The sequence below is a fragment of the Monodelphis domestica genome, chromosome 6, assembly GCF_027887165.1.
Source record: "Monodelphis domestica isolate mMonDom1 chromosome 6, mMonDom1.pri, whole genome shotgun sequence".
In the NCBI taxonomy this organism is placed as follows: Eukaryota; Metazoa; Chordata; class Mammalia; order Didelphimorphia; family Didelphidae; genus Monodelphis; species Monodelphis domestica.
Window position 1 is genome coordinate 76,681,668 of NC_077232.1, and position 19,814 is coordinate 76,701,481.

The window sequence follows — 19,814 nt, forward strand, 5'->3', positions numbered from 1 at the left end:
ACCATCTTATTTATTCTCCTGTCTACATCCACATGTAACGACAGGAAGTCAGTGGCTCCTAGGAATTATAATTTTAAGGGTAACAGATTTCCAATTACACAATGGTAGTATGGGGGACAGGTGATCAGTTTGTACTTTGATAAGTGTAGTTTTGTCCCCTTATAGCATGGGAATCTCCAAACATTGCCTACCTTTAAGCCTGCATCCAGTGGGAAAGCCCCTTTATTCATCCAATTTTTATTTCTGTCCTTTTGAGAAACTTTTTAATGATCAGCTGGAAGAAGATTCAGAAGGAAATTGCTACTATGCTGCCATCTTAGCTCTGCCTCCTCTGTACACTTTCAAAAGTGCATATTTTGCATTAAGACGTAGACAATTCAAGTAATAAGATCTATTTATAGATGAAGATGTTGAGACTCCAAGAGATGAAATGACTTGCTACTGGTTAAAGAAATCATGTCAGAACCAACATGCTAATTCACATTTCTCATTTCAAGTCAGATTCTTTTGCAATCACATTGCCATCTATGATCTTTTTAGTACCAAAGAGTTAGAATTAGAAAAAATTAGAAATTTTTTCTTAAGGAAATTTTATAAAGGCAATTATTAAAATCAATTCTATCCTATGGCTATCTTGCATGAATTAACTTTGAAATGAACAAATTAAGATTAAATTTACTCATATGTTATAACACAAATGTTAAAAGTGGTTACTGAAATCAAACAATTCCTTCAGAATATCAGATAATTTTTTTCCTACTGCTATTCAAGTATCTTCAAGTATCTTTTCTGAATCACATATGGTATGCATCAGTATAGAAATTTACCTGGCCAAATGTCACAACTTAACTTTTCCTTTATGAAGCAAAGTATTTTGAATTCCACATCATTTCCTCTCTGTCCTTCACCTTGAAGACATTCCTCTCCCTATGATGCTACTGGAACTACCTCAACCCCTAAGAAATTTAAGTAATCTTACATCCTGGGTAGCAATATCAGGTAAGAATAATTCAATAAGAATTTAAATATCTATTATGCATAAGATATAGAGAATATAAAAATTAAAATGGGGAAAAAACCAGCTGATGCCTTCCAAGCAGGATTAAGTAACACTCTACTGAATGGGATGAAGCAAGTCTAATGATACATGGAAACAAGGTAATCTAAGAAGAGTAAGAACACTAAAGATTGAAGGGAACATTCATGGAAATGGTTGCCCAGAAGATAGCCTTTAAAGGAAGATAAAGATAAAGAAGGCAGAAAAGAGAAGGGAATGCAACTCAAAAGGAAGGAAATGTAGTACACAGATGTCATGTGGTCACCTATGACTAAAATTAAAGATGGAATATCAAGTCTGAGAGACAACCAAGAGTCTAGTTCGTCTATTAGTTGTCTAAATGGGCAAAAGCTGAGTATGGCTCCATATGCCTCAAAGTATTTTTACAACAGACCAATTCAGTTTAATTTATCTTAACATTAGTAAGTTTCTTAAGTAGATAGGATATTTAAGACACTGTGGTAAGTATGCAATGAGCATACAAAAAAGTCAGAGGATCATGCATTTACCTTTTTTTCCTTTCTCAGAATGTTTTATTTTTTCCATTTACATGAAAAAATAATTTTAACATTTTTTTTTATTTGAAGTTTCAGATTTGTCTCCTCTCTCTTTCCCCTCACTACTCCAAGAAATGTCAAGCAATTTAATATAAATTGTATATGTGTAGTCATATAAAACATATTTGCATATTAGGCATATTACAAAAGAAAATATAGACCAAAAAATAAAATAAAATGGAGATTTAAAAAAGCATACTGAAATCTGCATTCCAAATCTATTAGTTCTTTCTCTGTAGATAGCTAGCAAGTTTAGTCCTGAGTCCTTTAGAAGTATATTGGATCATAGATTTGCTGAGAACAGCTAAGTCATTCACAACTGATTATGGTACAATATTGCTGTTACTATGTTTATGTTCTAGTTCTGCTTGCTTCACTTTAAGGAAAAGGTAAAGTAGGAGCATAATCAGCATACAGAGAAACTGTTGGTAGACTGATTTATATTCTAAAATGTATACTTCCGGAAAATAGTGTCACTAGGTCAGGCAAAAAGATGAAAGGAAACAAGCATTGTGCTAAGCACTTAATAAATGTTAATTCATCTGATTCTCACAGCCACACTGGGAGGTCAATGCCATTATCACCCACATTTTACAATCCACAAAACTAAGACATACAGAGATATAGTAGTTTGCCTAGAGTCATAGAGCTGGTATGTGCCTGAGGACAAATTTGAACTCAGGTCTTCTTGTCTCTAGACTAAGGTTCAATCTACTTTCTCCTATTGTACTACCCAAAGTATTCAGTAATGACTTACAAAAAATAGGAGTCTATAATTATTTGTTGAATAAGTAAATATAATTATTTTACTAATCTTTTTTTTGAAAATGCCTGATACAACATTCATCCAACCTCAACACCCAATGGAAACTTGAGACAAAACCAATGCTAGTCATGAAGCTTGTGTTAACAATAACCTGGGTTTAGTTTCCTTTTTTCTTAGTTTCTGAAAAATAAAACAAAACAAGAATATATCTTGTCAAATCTGCGATATTTAGTTCATAAATGTATTCAATCTTAGTGTGGGCTTATAATATGCAAGTTAGAAATCATTCATATCTATTCATCAAAGTGTGATTTCTCTCAAGTAAAGCTTTTTAGTTTCTATTCTCTGTACAAAATTATTAAAGATACAATTCATTAAAGTCTGAAATGAATTTTTTTCGTTAACTCTTGTTAACCTTTCCTCTAGTTAGTCTCTGAAAGGGATTACTTTTTTTTTTTTAAATATATTTTATTTGATCATTTCCAAGCATTATTCGTTAAAGACATAGATCATTTTCTTTTCCTCCCCCCCCACCCCCCATAGCCGACGCGTAAGTCCACTGGGCATTAGATGTTTTCTTGATTTGAACCCATTGCTTTGTTGATAGTATTTGCATTAGAGTGTTCATTTAGAGTCTATCCTCTGTCATGTCCCCTCAACCTCTGTATTCAGGCAGTTGCTTTTTCTCGGTGTTTCCACTCCCATAGTTTATCCTTTGCTTATGAATGGTGTTTTTTTCTCCTGGATTGAAAGGGATTACTTTGAGGGGCACTTAGGTGCCATTGTGGATAGAGAGCTAAGCCTAGAGTCTGGAGGCCCTGGGTTTAAACCTGACCTTACATACTTCCTAGCTGTGTAAGGTAGGCAGGTCACTTAACCCTAATTGCCCAGTTCTACCTTAGAAATTGATACTTAGTCTTGATTCTAAGACAGACAGTAAAGGTTAAAGAAAAAAGAGATCACTTAGTAACATTCGTTATGGTTTTACAATATTGCAAATATTTATAACATTTTCTGACAGAAAATATAGTTTGCAGTTTATAAGTGCTTATAAGTAAATAAATAATAAATGTTTAAAATCAGGCTACTGTATTTTTTAAAAAAACACTATTCATTGGCTTAATAAGTTTCCCTTTTCCTCTCCTAATTAAAGCAAAATCTAGCCCAAATCCTCAAAACCTTAAATTGTTAAAGTCATAATTTGAAAAAAATGTTGTTATATGACACACAGAATGTTACTCTGAGCATAAAAAATGTACGTAGCAAACAGGTAAAAATTTCATTTAATCTCTCTGTGCTATTGCCACTTCCAATTCCTTCTCACAATGATATGACACATACAAGATGTTCTGCTTGATTTCCTTGGGTCAGAGGAACTACTGGAAAGGATGAACCAGAAGATACCGCTGCAGAAAAAAGCCTGGGTGGCCATTGGTGTGACTGACCTGTCTGTCCTTTGGAACCAAGAGTAGCAGTTCAGAATTAGCCAAATGCTTTGTCAGGTTACCCTTGATTATCACTGGGTAGCTACAGCCAAAAGTAATTTTAAAAACTGAGTCACTGTGTTTTGGGAGGAAACATGCTGAGTGAGGAAAACAGAGATAAATAGGCAAGGTTCTGGATGGAGAAATATATGAGAGTTTTTTAGGGGGAAAGTATGCCTCCTTCTTAAAAGCATGATCCCTAGCTTCCTTTTATGAAATTACTTCAAAAATGTTACCCATCACAAACTTTGTTGTGGATATTTCTGTATAATTCATCAAAAATATAACACTTTCTATGTTGATTTTGTTTTCATATCACTTGTATGGGCTTTATCTCCCCCCTACTCTCCATTAAATTGTAAGCTCCAGAAAATCAGGGCCTGTATCTCCCTTCTGCTAAACACCACATTTTGTATATTCTACACACATAGTAAATGTTTGCAAAAGGAACTGATCACATGATATCTACTTCTTTTTGGGGAAAGTTTTACAATGACCTCTGACCCAACATAAGAACTTTTTTATCTGACCTGTCACTTTAATTAAAAAACAAAAAATTATATACTCAATCACTTTGTTAATGAAAGAAAAAGATGGTGAGATGAGATAAACAACAATATAGCTCTCAGCTCAACGTGACCTTTGAGCAAATGAATATCCCAAGATTCTCCAAATAGTAACAAGGTCAAGGTTCTCAGTGACCTTCGCTATCCCCCTTGGGCCTGCCTCTGGCTCAGTCTCTCTTCTCTGTGCTGAAGGGATCTGTGTCAGAAATAATGACATATAAAGATGCAAGTGACCCAGAACACAGCAGGGGAAAAAATGAAAGCTTGAAGGAAAGCAATAACATTTTAACATGAAGATTGCTTGTGAATAAATTATATTATTGGTGCACCTATGCAAATACAAAGAGGTATTTATGTTATGCTCTCCCAACCACTTTATATAGTTGAATATAAGTTGGTCCCCAGGGTATTGGCACAAGGCACAGAAGGTGAGCTTTGATTTGAGGTGAGATCTCCAAACAGCATGGGAAATGAAAAATTGCCCACAAGTAAAGAGAGTATTCCAAGAGGCTTCAACTCACCAGAAAACACTTCCTTGCACCTCTTCTCCCAAACCCCCTACACTCTGGCACCAACTATGGTTTTGTATCCATTTTAAGGTTCCACAAAGAAGAACCCCAAAACTGTTGATTTAATTTTGATTTCTCTCTTCTAAACAATTCTCCTGGAATATAGACATTGAGAAAAATGCTCTCTAATTACTCTTTAACAAGGAGGGAAGCATGACTTCCCCAAAACTGATCACATGTACAAGACTACTAAAAGAAAAACTGAAATACCAAATAATATTCAAGTGGAACTGAAAAAGTACAAGGAGTCCTAGCATCGAGAGTGGGTTATATTACTGGAAAGAGGGTTTTTTACATCAAAATTATTTATGTAGAATACATTTTTTTCCCAGAAGAAGCAACCTTAAAATAAATAAATAGCATCCAGAGACTAAGGTCTGATGGACAACAATTTTAATAATTCTGTGGTTAGGGAACATGTTTTAACTGAACCCTTTATTTCCTTTTTGGAAAAGGATCAACACAGGTACTTTACATGTGATAGGTACTTAATGTTTAATGAATTTAATGGAATTTCAAAAATTAACATAAATACCAATAAAAAGCTTTGTAAAGTATATATTAACTAATTTTGAAAGGCAGTAGTCACCAAATACATAAAAAGTACATTTGACAAATAGTATCATAGTATTCCATACGAAGTTGTTAGCTGGATTTTTTTTTGTCTTACACTGCAACAAATCAGAAGGTGAAAGAAGTCTTATCAGCGCCATGGAACTCAGAATGCTTTTGAGTGTAGATTTTGACAGGAATCTTTGAGAAGACTTCTTAGAAAGTCTTAGGGAAACTGGACAGCTTTTTAAAAAAACTGATTCTAATGAATAATATAGAAATAAATTTTGATTTTTCTGGGAGCTCCAGGAGGGGGGAGGGAGAGAACAAGAATCAGGTAATCATAGAAAAATATTTTTAAAAAATAAAATTTTTTAAAATTATATTTAAAAAACTGATCTTGGGATGTCCTTTCATTTGGCATGCAATTATACAAGACAAGTATGAACAAAATTATTTTGAAGGCACACTGGAGGACACTTTTGTTCTTCTCTAAGTACCAATATTAGAATTCTTAAATAACTGTAGAGTTGAGAGAAATGAAGAGGTCCTCAGAAGGTCATGAGTGTCAGATATAACTGCTGCAGTTCATGGTACAAAGAGATGCTGAGCAGATTGTGCTGATAGGATAAATCATTTGACTTATAGACTGGATCCAACTGGATCCATCACATATACAAAAGGAAAGCCAAAAGCTTAGTAGCCTATACTAAGTCCAGTGTTTGGACTAAATCAACAACCACAAAATAATCAATTCTAACATATGGTATATCTATATTCCATTGGTTAAGCAATGGCAGAGTGGAATTAAGGTCTGTTTTATTGCCCTGTTAATTCATTTTTTTTTTCCTGTAGTAGGCAGAGGCAATTAGACCCAAATGGCTGTTTGTTTGGGTTTATTTTTGTTCTTGTTTTCAGAAATGTAAAGTAGGAAATCTTTCTGCTATATTGAGTTGTCATGTCATGTCATCAGTACTGGAAGCTTTACCTTGCCTTTAAAATGCATGAGGTAAAACTCAATTTTGCAACATTTGCTCTGTCATCACGTTCTTCCTTCAATCTGTCTCATACCTATGTTTAAATGGTGGCCAAATTCAAAGGCACACAGTACTAAGAACATACACCCAAAACCTATGAAAAATTCTTATCATCTTAAGCATAAGTATTGTACATTACCCATAAGACTACATTTTGCCACCATAAAAACACTTTTCTCCCTTTAATAAACCATTAAAAAATTCAAATGGGCAATCAGACTATAAAATAATGAGATCCAAACACAGAGCCAAACATATTATAGGTTATGCTTCCAAATGGCTATTATCCTTCAAAGTACTCACCTTGAAAAGTTATGTATTTACCTCCAAAATAAAGCCACTGCTCAAAACTAGGAGAATTCTGAGGTTGTTTACTAGGCACAGAAGAAATACACTTTCATATTTTTTTGTGACGTAACATTCTTCCTTGGCACACCACATTTCTCTTACATGCTCCTGTCCATCCCTGGCTCTGCTTTAACAATTACAGATTTTCATTGTTTTTAAAAGAAAACATGAAAATAGTAGGATTTTTAAACTATTATTTAAAGATGAACAGCTCATATTACTTAAGTATCATTATTCTAAGAGGTTCCACTGGGAAATATACTGGTCCTTAACCCCTCAAAAGACTAATATTTATCAATGACTGGTATTTCTAAAAACTATCTTAGGAATTAAATACACACATTTACTACTATTTGTCAAATACTCTTTAGAATAATCTTTAAGAACTATTTGAAAAACAATCTTTTTTCCCAACAAAATTAGGGTATCATGTTACCAAAAGGTGGCGACTTTTAGGTAAGTTGGAAAAATCACAATAGAAGCCCTATCCATAAAGAGGAATACCTATTTCCCAAAGATTAAAAAAAAAAATAGTAGATGTCAAATTTCAATGAACTCTGTGAAACAAAATATGCTCTCATATCCCAAGTATTATTATTCCATGAAGAATTCTCAACTTCAGGAATAGCAGAGTAACTTTTTATGATGGATAATCACAATGAAAACTAACAAAAGTAATTATTTGCTTGGGTTTATTGGGAAAATCAGACCTTAACAATGCTTCTGTAGATTTTAAACACTTACTTATACATATATTATTCTTGTTATTTAAAATATTTTTATAACTGTACTTCAGCAGAATTGGTTTCCTTTAAAATTCTACATATGTACTTATGTACTTAAAAACAATATTCTGAGGAGTCTGTAGACTTAGCCCAACGATCAAAGAAGTTTCTAACACAAAACTGGTTAGAAACTCCTGACCTAGGTAATCCCCGTTCCCCTCTCTCATTCCAAAGCATACTATGTCATGAATTGCTAGAGCCAACTCCCAGTCATACTCTCCAAAAGAAAGGAATTTAGTTTTTGGATGGCAGACATATAATCGGCCACTTGCCTATAGTAGCAGAAGTCTTTCTAATTTAATAGGACCTGCTAAACTTGCAGACCCACTAGAAATTGGGAATCCAACACTGCCCCCAAACCACAATAAGACATTAGCAGAAGGCTTTGGCAAGGTAAGTTCCACTCTTCAGAAAAAAACAAACAGAAAAAAAACCTTTTCCTTAGTTTCACAATTTTCCCATGAAGCACTTAATAGCAAAGCACTACTTTCACTGACAAACAGCAATGATACTTCAATACCCAAATAATTTATTTCTTGATTATGCAGGCTTTCCAAAAGGCATTCTAGTCTTTTTAAGTCATTATAATTCATTCAAGTACTTCTTTATCAAGAAAAACAATAACCTCCTTGAGTCCTAAATTATTTCTTATCATGTATTTTTCAAAAAAAATCCTAATATTTTAAAAGCAATAAATGCCACTTCTCCATTAGACAAGAAAGATATATCATCAGCTGGCATAAACACTTAGTCTTTGGAGTAACCCTTAAGAATTATTTTTTTAACACAGAACTTAGATTATTAGGGAAAAATTACATTCTACAATATTAAATCTAAAAATAACTGCATTAAAACTAATTCCAATTTACTTCTGCAATTTGAAAAAAGACAAGCAAAGTGACTTGCCAAGGATCCTGCAGCTATGAATTATATGATGAAGCATATGAAATGAAGTCTTCCAGGCTGCAAGAGGAATCCCACATGCAAGAGACACTTGGCTTTGTTCATCCTTCTCCCTCTTTACTTAAGGTGATCACTGCTTCCAATGGAATGGTAATCCCATTTCTAAACAATTCCCAGCAAAGTCAGAAACCAAGAACAGATGGAAAAAATAGGGGATTTCAGAAAAATGGGACCCTGTGGTAATCATGTAATCTCTAGACCCCATCCATCTCCCTCAAAATGCTTTATTAAAAAGTATTGCTCCTTTAAAATTTAGAACAATAATTTTCACATTTGCTATGAAATGCTTTAAATACTAATTGCAGTAAGCAGTTCTGTAATATATGAAAGATTTCCATGAGGCAAAGCTTCCCTGGCTATTATAAAAATAAGCACTATTCTACTTTGAAGCTTTTCACCCAGTGATTCTTTGTACCACCTAGTGCTGCTTGATTCCACCACGTTTGGGGAAGTCTTATCTTCTCCAGACTGCAAGTCTCATGGATAACTGGGTAGCATATAAGCTTCTCCAGTGGCCATTTATGTTCACCTTTTTGTATAACACAAAAGACCAGTAGCATTGTTAGCATGAATGGATAATACTGACCTTCTCTGGTCTTGATAGTACTCCAAACACAAGCACTTCACGCTGCCTGTTGATAAGCATATTGGAAAATAAATTAGTGCTAATCTAACTGCTTACAATTTTTAAGGATTTCTATATGAATTGGAATCCCACATGCATCCTTTTCAAAAACATGTCATATAATTCTGCCCCTTCACATAAAGGTTAATTAATAATGTTTAGCAATGTGTAATGGTATTATTTCTGTCTGATTTCAATTGCCATTCATGGAACCACAATTCACACAATCTCCCACGTTGATAACCTTAAGATGATCTTTGACTCCTTTCTCTCCCCCAATTCTCCAAGGCACTTACCAGACCTGACAGATTCCATCTTTGCAACATATTTTAACACCTATCTTCTGCTTCTGATGCTGATGGTTACCACTTTTAATGCAAATTCTCATTACCTGTTCTACTGTTAACAGCCTCCTTTTCTAGCCCTTCTTGCTCATTCCATAATATTTCATTCTACAGCTAACATAATTTCATTTATTTAATCCTGTTATTTATCCATTCAAAAATATTTAATAGCCCTCTTTTGTCTAATGAGTCAAGTAGAAACTTACCTGCCTGGCATTCTAGGCTTTCTCTGTAATCTAGTGTTACCCTGTCTGGAGCGATTTTTTAATATAATATTTCTATCTATAGCTTATTTTCTAGTCAAGTAAGAGTTGGCACAGCTCCTTGCTTCTAACCCAACAAACCCTGCTCTCTCAAATACCTGGGCATTTGTGGACAACTTTACCTAGGCTCAGAATGAGTCCTCATTTTTATTTTGTCAAATTCCTATTTTTAAAAAGCCTATCTTAAAACTTCCTCTAAGAAGATCTCCTTCACCACCACCAATCTTATACCAATTGTATGAATTCAGGTTACATAGGTAAATTGTACTCTTAATAAACTGAACTTTGTCATAAAGACAAAGAACATATCTCTTTTTTAAAAAATCCTTACCTGGTGTCTTAGAATCAATACTAAGTATTGGTTCCAAGGCAGAAGAGCAGGTAGGGTTAGGCAATCAGGGTCAAGTGACTTGCCCAGCGACACTTGCCAACTAGGATGTATCTGAGGTCAGATCTGAATGAAGGATTTCCCATCCTTAGGTCTGGCTCTCTATCCAGTGAGCCACCTAGCTTCCTCTGAAAGGATATATCCTTATTGAAATTTTGACCTCCACTAATCTCAAAACTCTTCATATAACAGACACTTAAATATTGGTTACAGATTAAAGTTTACACTCCTTAAAACAGAAAAGGCAGGTAGTAAAATATTACATTAAGAGCAACAAGCTGAGTAAGCATTGACTTCACAAAATTTTTGGTCTCACATAGTAGAAGAATTGAGAAAGGAAGAAAAATAGATCATGGAATTCTTAGAAGGAAATTCAAAGGTCATCTAGTCCAACTGTATTATTTTAGAGATGAGCAAACTAAGATGCTGAGGAGTTAAAAGATGAAAATAAACAAAGTAGGAAGGAATATTTAAGTCATTGACTTAAAATAGGCTTAACATAGATAAGACTAATCAGTTTGAGAGGAAGAGTTTGAAACATTCAATTCGGTTTAATTCAATGAACATTTACTAAGTGCTACTATATGCTAAGCATTTTGCTAAAAGGGACACCAAAAAGAAGGTATAAAGGAAGATACTGGGAGGAGCTTAATGATGATCCACTTTCTAATCTGACAGGAAGTTCAGGTGTGGAATATTCAGCCTTCCTAGAAAGTTTCCCAGAGAAGTCAGGAAAATTGAATTAGAATTTTGGCTTGGGCCTTAATCTAACTTTTTACAAATCAAATTCTCTAGGTCTCAGTTTCTCATGGACAAAACAGTGATGGTATCACTTCTGCCTAATTTATAAAACTATTACAAAGATCAAATGAAGATATGTGAAAGGACATTATAAAATACAAAACATCATAAAAATAGAAGGCATTTTGGCTACCACCTTAGTACAAATTTGGGATAAATGACTGAAAAGGCTTTTATTAAATAATTACTATACCAACCACTATGCTAAGTGCTAGGGCTGTAAAGAGGAAAAAAGAAACAATTCTACTTTCAAGAACTCTCATTCTGGGGCAGTTAGGTGGTTCAGTGGATATAGAGCCAGGTCTGGAGACCTGGCTCCTGGATTCAAATCCGACCTCAGACACTTTCTAGCTGTGTGACCCTGGACAAGTCTCTTAACCCCCATTGCCTAGCCCTTACCACTCTTCTGCGTTGGAACCAATACACAGTATTGATTATAAGACAAAAAGGTAAGAAAAAAAATTTTATTAAATAACTCACATTCTAATTGGGGGAGACAACACATAAAAGAAATTCAGCTGCTCAAGGGTCTTCAGAAAAGTCAGATAGTGTTTGCCGGAGTAGCTTAAAGCAAGTGGGAAGGACCAGAGTAAGCCAAGCTCCCATGTCAGTAAGGTTTGGTGGTTTTCCATCTCAACAGAAGGACTGGTGACTCCCAGTTTATCTAGTAGGTAGGAGCATCCAAGTTACTCTTCCCCACCAGTTTCCTGATAGGGTCTGAACAGGGTTGAGGTGGGGTGAAGGAGGAGGGTTAAAGGGAGTCTGGCACTGTTGGAGTAGGAATGCAGATTGAAGCATATGATTTATCACTTGTTTATTTGGATTCATGTTTTGGAGTTTGGGTTTTATAAGATTGTTCTCTTACAAAAATTAACAATATGGAAAAGACATTTTGTATGATAATACATGTATAACCTAGTCTGAATTGCATGCCAGCTCTGGGAGGGGAGAGGGAAATAGAAAGGGAGATAGTTAGATCATATAACTTTGAACTTATGTGGAAATTTGTCATTAACATTTTTTTAAATTAAAAAGTTATAAATTCTAACAAAAAAAAAGGGAATCTGACAAGAGGAAAAGCACCTCCCACTGGCAGTTCTTTCACCTTGTCCATAGGATTAGATATTATATTATCATCACTTTTTAGCACGGCATAACTCGAACATATGTGACAATACTAGATGCAGCTCCCTCTTGTTCCTCCTTTCAGTCTTTGTTTCTCTATAAACCATGTTCTACATGGCTATCAGATGAATCATTCTAAAGCAGAGTTCCAACCAGTTTACTCTCTTGCACAAGAAACTCTAGAACAAAATAAAACTTTCCTGCTTCTCTGCTTTAAAGCCATTCACAATCCATCTCTGGACCTATCTTCCAAGCTTACTGTATAGCAGTTTCCTTCATACACCCTAGGCAAACTGGATGCCTTTCTGTTCCCCCAAAATGACAGGTTATCTCTATGCCCAGGCCTTTACACATGCTATCTTAAATACCTTCTAGAATCTTCTCCCTTTTCATTTCTGCCTCTTGGAATCCTAAGCATCCTTTAAAGCTCAGCTGAAGTGTCAACTCTTACATAAAGTATTTCTTGATATTTCATGGTTGCCAGAGACCTTTATCACAGCAATAACTCTTTATTTACTTATCTCTGTGTATGGGATACATTTCTCCTCCAATGGAACAGATACTCTTTAAGGGCAAGTTTCAATGTATCTTTGCAGCCTAAATGCTTAACACTGTTTCACATATAGTGGGAGTTAATAAATGCCTGTTGAGTGACTGAATGATTCATACTTAAGAGTTTAATGATGCCCATATTATCTTTTAACACATAGAATAGGCAGCCTACAAACTATATCACTATGGGATCCATTATATTATTTGAGCTAGTCTGGCAAAAAAAGACTATCTCTAGCTTCCTAGCTTCCTATTCTGTATTAATTTATCTGTATCTTGCATAATAGCCATTCTTCCCTTTGGAGAATCTTTTAGGATAAATTTAATTGCATGGAGCTATTGTATTACCTAATTAAATCAATTAATGTAACACCTTAAATAAAATATTGATGTATTGTATATTATAAAGGTTTTAAAAGTTGTTTGGGGGGTGGGGGGGCTAGTCCTATCTATAAAGTAGAACATTAGGCCCTTGCTAAAGAATATTTCAAGGCATTGGTGGTGTAGAGAATATAGCACAGAATCTATAGTCAGGAAGACTCATCTTCTTGAGTTCAAATCTGGTCTCAGACACTTACTAGCTTTGTGACCCTGGGCAAGTCACTTCATCCTGGATTCCTCATCTGTCAAATGAGCTGGAGGAAAAAAATAGCAAACCACTCCTCTATCTTTGCCAAGAAAACCCCAAATGAAGGCATAAAGATTTGGGAGTGACTAAAAACAATTAAGCAACAATAGGGAATATAGCCTGTAAACCTCAAATTTCCTTAGACTTATAAATGTTGGAAATTTCACCATTGGGATATTTCATACTTGGAAAATTTCTTACTGATAGTCTATTGGAATGGGAACCCCATTGGCATGGGAGGTTCCTCCTCTTCCCTTCTTAAGATTACTTTAGGACAGAAACCCTTTGCTGAACAATGGAAAGGACTTTGACCTATGCTTAAGCATAGAACAGGAATTTCTTTGAGTCATGATTGATTTTAGAATTGATACAATGGAGATACTTGGAATAAATCTCCACCCTATTCAGTCCTAATAGGATTGAGTAAGGGCTGCAGCATAGATCAAAATTTAATTATACCAATCTCTACCCTACTCAGGTTAACAGGATTTAGAAAGGGCTGTAGCAAAGGAGTAAAGATTTAATCATTTGAAAATATGACCTTCAACAGACATGTGCAAAAGCCAGAAACCTCTGGGCGGTCCTGGGTTAAGCTAGAGCCTCCATTGGCACAGGGAAATTGATGAACAGTGATTGGTAGATGGGAGAACTGAGGGGAGGAACTTGGATGGTTTCCTTAAAGATAGGGGGTCTGAAGACTCCATGAGAGGGGGAGAGTTGGTCGGTGTGGTTCCTGTGGGCTCTGAGAAGGCTTGCTCTGAAGGAAGCTGAAGGTGGGGGCCTCTGAGACTGTTTCTCCATTTTGGACACGTGAGTAATAGGGACTGATCTCTTTTCTTTGCTCCAGCTATCTAAGGGCTTGGGCCTTTTGGCCCAGCCTAAACAGAAGGGGTATTTAAGCCCTATTCCCTTCTCTCCCTTTTTTCTCTCTCTCTATCTCTAATTCCTTTCTTACTCCTATTGTAATTAAACTCCAAAAAAGGCTGAAGGCTGACTTGAGTTTTTCATTTAGGAATTACATAGCTGATTCCTTGGCGACCTTAAATTAATATATATCAGTCTTTTAAAGTGATTCCCTTGTTACAAGCCCCACATTATGGCATTTCACCTAAGAGAAATTTCATTTGAATTATATCATTTCACTTTCAAGTACATTTTTTTTTCAGGAAATGAAATTCATTATAAATTTTAGGACTGCCTCTAAAACCAAAGTTCAAAAGCAAAAATGAACTATAATCTTATCATAATGGGGTTCTCTGATGACTAGAATTTTAAATCATTTTTAAGGTTTCTGTGTTGTTATCATCATGTTTATCTTAACATTTATGTACAACCCTCAAAATGCAGGTCACATAAGAAAATCTTCAGGTTAACTGAAACCTACAACTACATTTCAATGGGTCTATAATTTCATTGATGTAGATAATCTTCCCATGGACACAGATGGTAAGTCACAACTCATCGTGTGAGAGTACTACCCATGTTTTCCCAAAGACCATCAAAAAAGGACTCAGTTAATGTGTTCTTAAGTATTCCTTTCAGAGGTTTACATTTCAAGGTACCAAATGAGCACTGAAATCATCCATTTATGTTCATATTGTTATGGGGTTCAGATGTGTACCCCTAGGGTTTGGGAAGGATACCTTGTGCAAGAATGCAAGACTCCAAAATTTAGCCTAAAAACAAAAAGAGAAATTTATTAATTTAGGAAAGTAATGTTGAGAATGGCCAGGAAGATAGCAAGGTAGAACAGCAAGATGGAAGGCTACTCCCAGAACCCATCAATTCTGGGGATTTTATACTCTTGCAGCAAATGTTGTGTCATAGTGTGGAAGTGATTCTAGAGTGGTTGTCACTCAGGCATTTGGTGAGGTAGGTTGGTCATCTGACTGGGGTCTGCCTGGAGACATAGGGAATGACCCTCATAAAGATTCCTTAGTTTTAGGGAACAGACAGATGTCTGAGATGTAGCCTGATAGGATCGAGGTGTAGCCTGGAGGTGCATCTCTCTGTCCATCTTAAATCTAAAGGATGATCAAAGGAGGACAATCAAGTCAGGGTCCCATAGGAGTCATTGGATGTTTCAGACTAGGAGTCATGAAGATGTAAGGGAGCAAAGGAATTTCCTTGATAATAGTTTGCCTGAGCTTCTGGAGATACAATGCCCATGTCAATATCACATGACCAATTCAATTCCTCTTCTGATCATACACTTCCTCAAAACTTCCCTACTATCTCAGTCTCTTTGTTTTGCCAATAACGATCATTTAACATTTGTTTCAGACAAGCTTTTATGCCTTAAGTCAAATGAACTCCTGATCTGGACATTAGCTATACTTATGGTTTTAGGATCTGAAGTTATATCTTGTGATGATTACCTCATAATGTCAATTTGTCAGACCTTTAGTTTGATTATCAATCTCCCTCCCCGTCTTCTTGTTAACCTAATAAAAATCAGTAAGTCAGGCTAAGAGGCAGCTCTTCACCACCAGAGCTCTTTCCACCAGAGCTAACTTGCTGTCAGACCTACTTTATGTTAGAATTCTCTGCATCTCTGTGTCTTTTTTCTCATCTTATGCTCTCCTTTCCTTAGACTATACTTCTTCGCCCATATTCATTCAGTCTCTAGTTCCCCTTTCTAGTATTCTACCCAAGCTAGAGAAGGAAATGGTAAACAAATACCAAGAAAACCTCAAAGTAATGTTGTAAAGAGTTAAATATGACTGCACAATAACAGTTGCACCGTTTCCCATATGTAATCCATCCCTACTCATTCCTAATCAATTTTGGACCAAAACTGAACACTTGCAGTGTCTGCCCCAAATATACATACTTATATGCTACTGATTGGCTTTTCAATGCTATGTCATAAATCTGGATAATAAGCATTTTTTAATCCATTTAAGTTTTCCTATATGGATGCCTAGACTGATGTTGTTTTGAAAAATCATTCATCTCATTGAAGATATCCTGTAATATACTGGGGTTTGATATATCTAACACAAACAAAAGTATTTGCAAGTCACACTAAATTGTGTGAGAGGTTGTGTGAGGCTAAAGAGCAGAAGCTGTCTTTTTTTACCTTTCTTTGTAGCTCAAGCATAGCACACAGTAGGCATTTAATACATGCTTCTTGATTTGACTTGATTTCACTATATATACAGAATCCCTCTTCCATTTGGAACTTATATGACCCCTTCACTCATGGCACTGGTAAACTCATATGGCAATGATATGTTCCTTATTTTATGCTCTGTTTAATATTAATAATCAGAGTCACTGAACAGAGTTATCTCTGTGGTTATATTCACCAAGGAATCTCAAATGATCTTAACATATGAATGATAGACTGAGCCCAAAAAAGAAAAGGTTCTGAGGCATTTTTCTTTTCTGCTGAGTCAGATAATTCTTCTTAATCATTAACATAGGAGCACATGGCATTTCCCCCACTTTTCAGTAAACTCTGTGACTATAATGATGGTAAGTGCTATTCAGCATCATCTATGAAGGACTATCTAATCCCTTTTCATATTTTTGAAGATCCTCTCCATAGACACAGATCATTCTTATTAGAATTTTACAAATAAAGAATAGATAAAGAAGAATAAATAATCTAGTGTTTACTAAACCCTCAAATGTAAATTAGTCTGGCAGAAATTCAGTACAATAAGGATGATATTAGAAATTAGGTCTTGTTATCTTAGTTTAGAAATAAGAAGTAGAGAAGCTGGCTTGAGAAAGAATTGGCATTTCAAACTGATCTGAGACAAGAGTGTCAGTTTCAAGTCTAATGGTTTTTCTGTGACAGTTGCTCTCTGGGTGTGACAGTTGATCTTTGGCAACTGGGAGTTAGAGTCTCTTTCTGAGGACTAGGAGGAGATAACATCTTTTTCTTCTCTCCCTCTCCTGGCTGAGGTAGAAGGAAAGAAAGGAAAGACCTGAAGGAGCTAAGTGTTTTCCTTTACCAACTTGGGAAACACTAGTGACTATCTATTGCTGTTTTTATAGATTGTTTTTAACTCTAAGAAGACCAAAGAAAGACCTGGTCTTTGGTTTGGACTCTGAGTCTGCTAAGGCTGAGTCCTAACTTGGTTCTTGCTGAGGCTCAGCCACAGCTAGCCTTTGTTATTTTTATAACTTGGAGACAAAGTTAAGAATTATAAAGATAATAGTATTCGTTTATTTAGAATAGTAAAAATTTGGGTAAGTCAGATCAGGAAGGATAAGAGTAGCCTGCAGAAAGAGAAGAAGCAGTTCCTTGTGGAACCAGGGAGTTTTATTTGGGTGGAGTTAGAATCCCATAGAGTTAGAAATCCTTTTTTATCCTTATATTTTCAATAAGTATTTTATTTTTTATAACAAGAGTCTCTTTAGCATCCTTGTGCCTGGCCCTGAAGAAAAGTTCACTTATGAGCTTCATTTCACTTATATAAATGAAGATACTTGTAAGCACAGCAAGCAGAGTATCTAAATCAGTTTATAACCCATGATCAATTCATTGGTTTATTATTTTTCCAGTTTTCATTATTTTTACGGCACAAACATCTCACATCTCTGTCCAATAAACACAAAATGGACATATGCTTTGCATATTAAATATCAAAGCCAAAAAAGGTAGAAGAGTTGATTATATAGTTTTCACAGCTATGGCTAGGGAACAAATTATTAGCTAATGAGGGAAAGTAATTAAAAAGAAAATAGATAATTTCATTAAGTGAAATGGAAAAGCTTTTACACAAATAAAGTTAATGTTAACAGCTATATGAAAGAATAATTCACATCATTTATGAGAGAAATAACACTTCATACTTAGCAAATTAGCAAAGATGATAAAAGACAAGAAGAGTCCATGCTGGAAGAGTTGAGGAAAGACTGGCTCACTGCTGCATTTTTGGTGGAGTTGTGAAATATATAACCACTATGGAAAGCAATTTGGAATTGTCTCCTCTACAAATCCAAATATACCTTCTGTCTAATGTAATTCCATTTCTTTATAACTAGTTTACTAAAGATTTTGATTGACTAACTAGGACTGTCTAGGCTGTGTTCAACTTAGTTCATATCTCTGATTGACTTAATAGAGATAATACTTGCAAATGATAAAGGTATCACGACTCACCGGGATGAAATGATTGACTAGTTGACTTCTTTACACAAAGAACTGAAAGCAATGTAGATGTTCATCTATTGGGGAATTGCTATACAAATTTTGGCACATGAATATAATGGAATATTACTATTCTATAAGAAATGAGTAGCATGTTTGGCAAGATATATATGAACTGAAACAAAGCAAAATAAACAGAGGCAGAAAAAAGAACAAAAATACAGCACAACAAACAATATAGCAATATTATATAACATATAAACTACAACAATGTAATGAACAACAACCACAGAATGTTGTATACTTATAATGAACTATAAAGAACAAGCTTGACCCAGAAGTAGACTTATGAAAAGATCTCTCCCTGCTCCTCTGCAGACATCAGGATCCAGAAGTATAGTATACTGCATATAATGTTAGGGTTCTTTTGAAATCTGTTGATTAATTTTGCTTTTTTTCCTCTTCCCTCTTTTTCTTTTTTAAAAATTATTTCTTAAAAGGAATAGGTTTCTGGGTATTTGGAAAGGAAGACAACAGAATCTAAGTGATATAATAACGAAAGATATCAAAAAGCTATTTTTAAATAAAGATTATGTAAACATCAAAAAGATATTTGGGAGTATTAATATAGTTTATATTTTTTCCATTCTTTTGGTATTTCCCAATTAGAGATTTTAAGCTTCAATGCTTTCCAGATTATTTTGTTTCCAGTAGAGATTTCCTTTGAATGTCCTTGGTCTGATACAGCTGGCACTCCATATTCCTGAATTCCTTTTAAAAAAATTCTTCTCATAGCACTTCAGGGACTGAGGTGTTAAGTCTAAATATTGTGGTTCCTCTCTCAATGATGATTCACCATAATTATTTATAAACCTATAATATAATTATAATACAATTGAATCATCAATGAAACCATCAACTTACTCTAGCCTCTATCATAAAAAAGTAGTGGCAGCTGCTATATTCTAATTAACACAGATAATTCTGTCAAGTAGCCAGACACAACAACATTGCAAAATGGAAATTTTATGGCACTACAAAACTGATTAAAGAGTTCAGTAGAATAGTTTAGGAATCTAGAGCAACTAAACTCCCAAAAGGCAAAGAGCTATATTATAATTTATTTAGATTAAAGGGATATGAGGACATGAATTGTTACTATTTTTAAAATATTTTGAAGTTGGAAGATTAGTTTTATTCATTAACACCATTAAAAAGTAAATATTCATGTCAGACATTTATATAAAGTTTTTTAAAATATCCTGTGAAACCACTTACTAGCCCTATATCAAGAACT

The 19,814-nt window shown here is 34.8% G+C and overlaps 1 protein-coding gene across 6 annotated transcripts in view; it reads right to left on the minus strand.

Annotated features, from left to right (window-relative positions):
• Positions 1–19,814, minus strand: part of CTBP1 (C-terminal binding protein 1) — a 558,787-nt gene that overhangs the window by 495,073 nt on the left and 43,900 nt on the right. For 5 of the 6 annotated variants that reach the window (XM_056803644.1, XM_007496867.3, XM_056803648.1 and 2 more), the window contains exon 2: positions 9,271–9,316. The exons of the other annotated variant lie outside the window; for it this stretch is intronic. The gene's annotated coding sequence lies outside the window, so the exon portion shown is untranslated. The remainder of the gene's footprint in view (positions 1–9,270; positions 9,317–19,814) is intronic. 6 annotated transcript variants of the gene reach the window in all.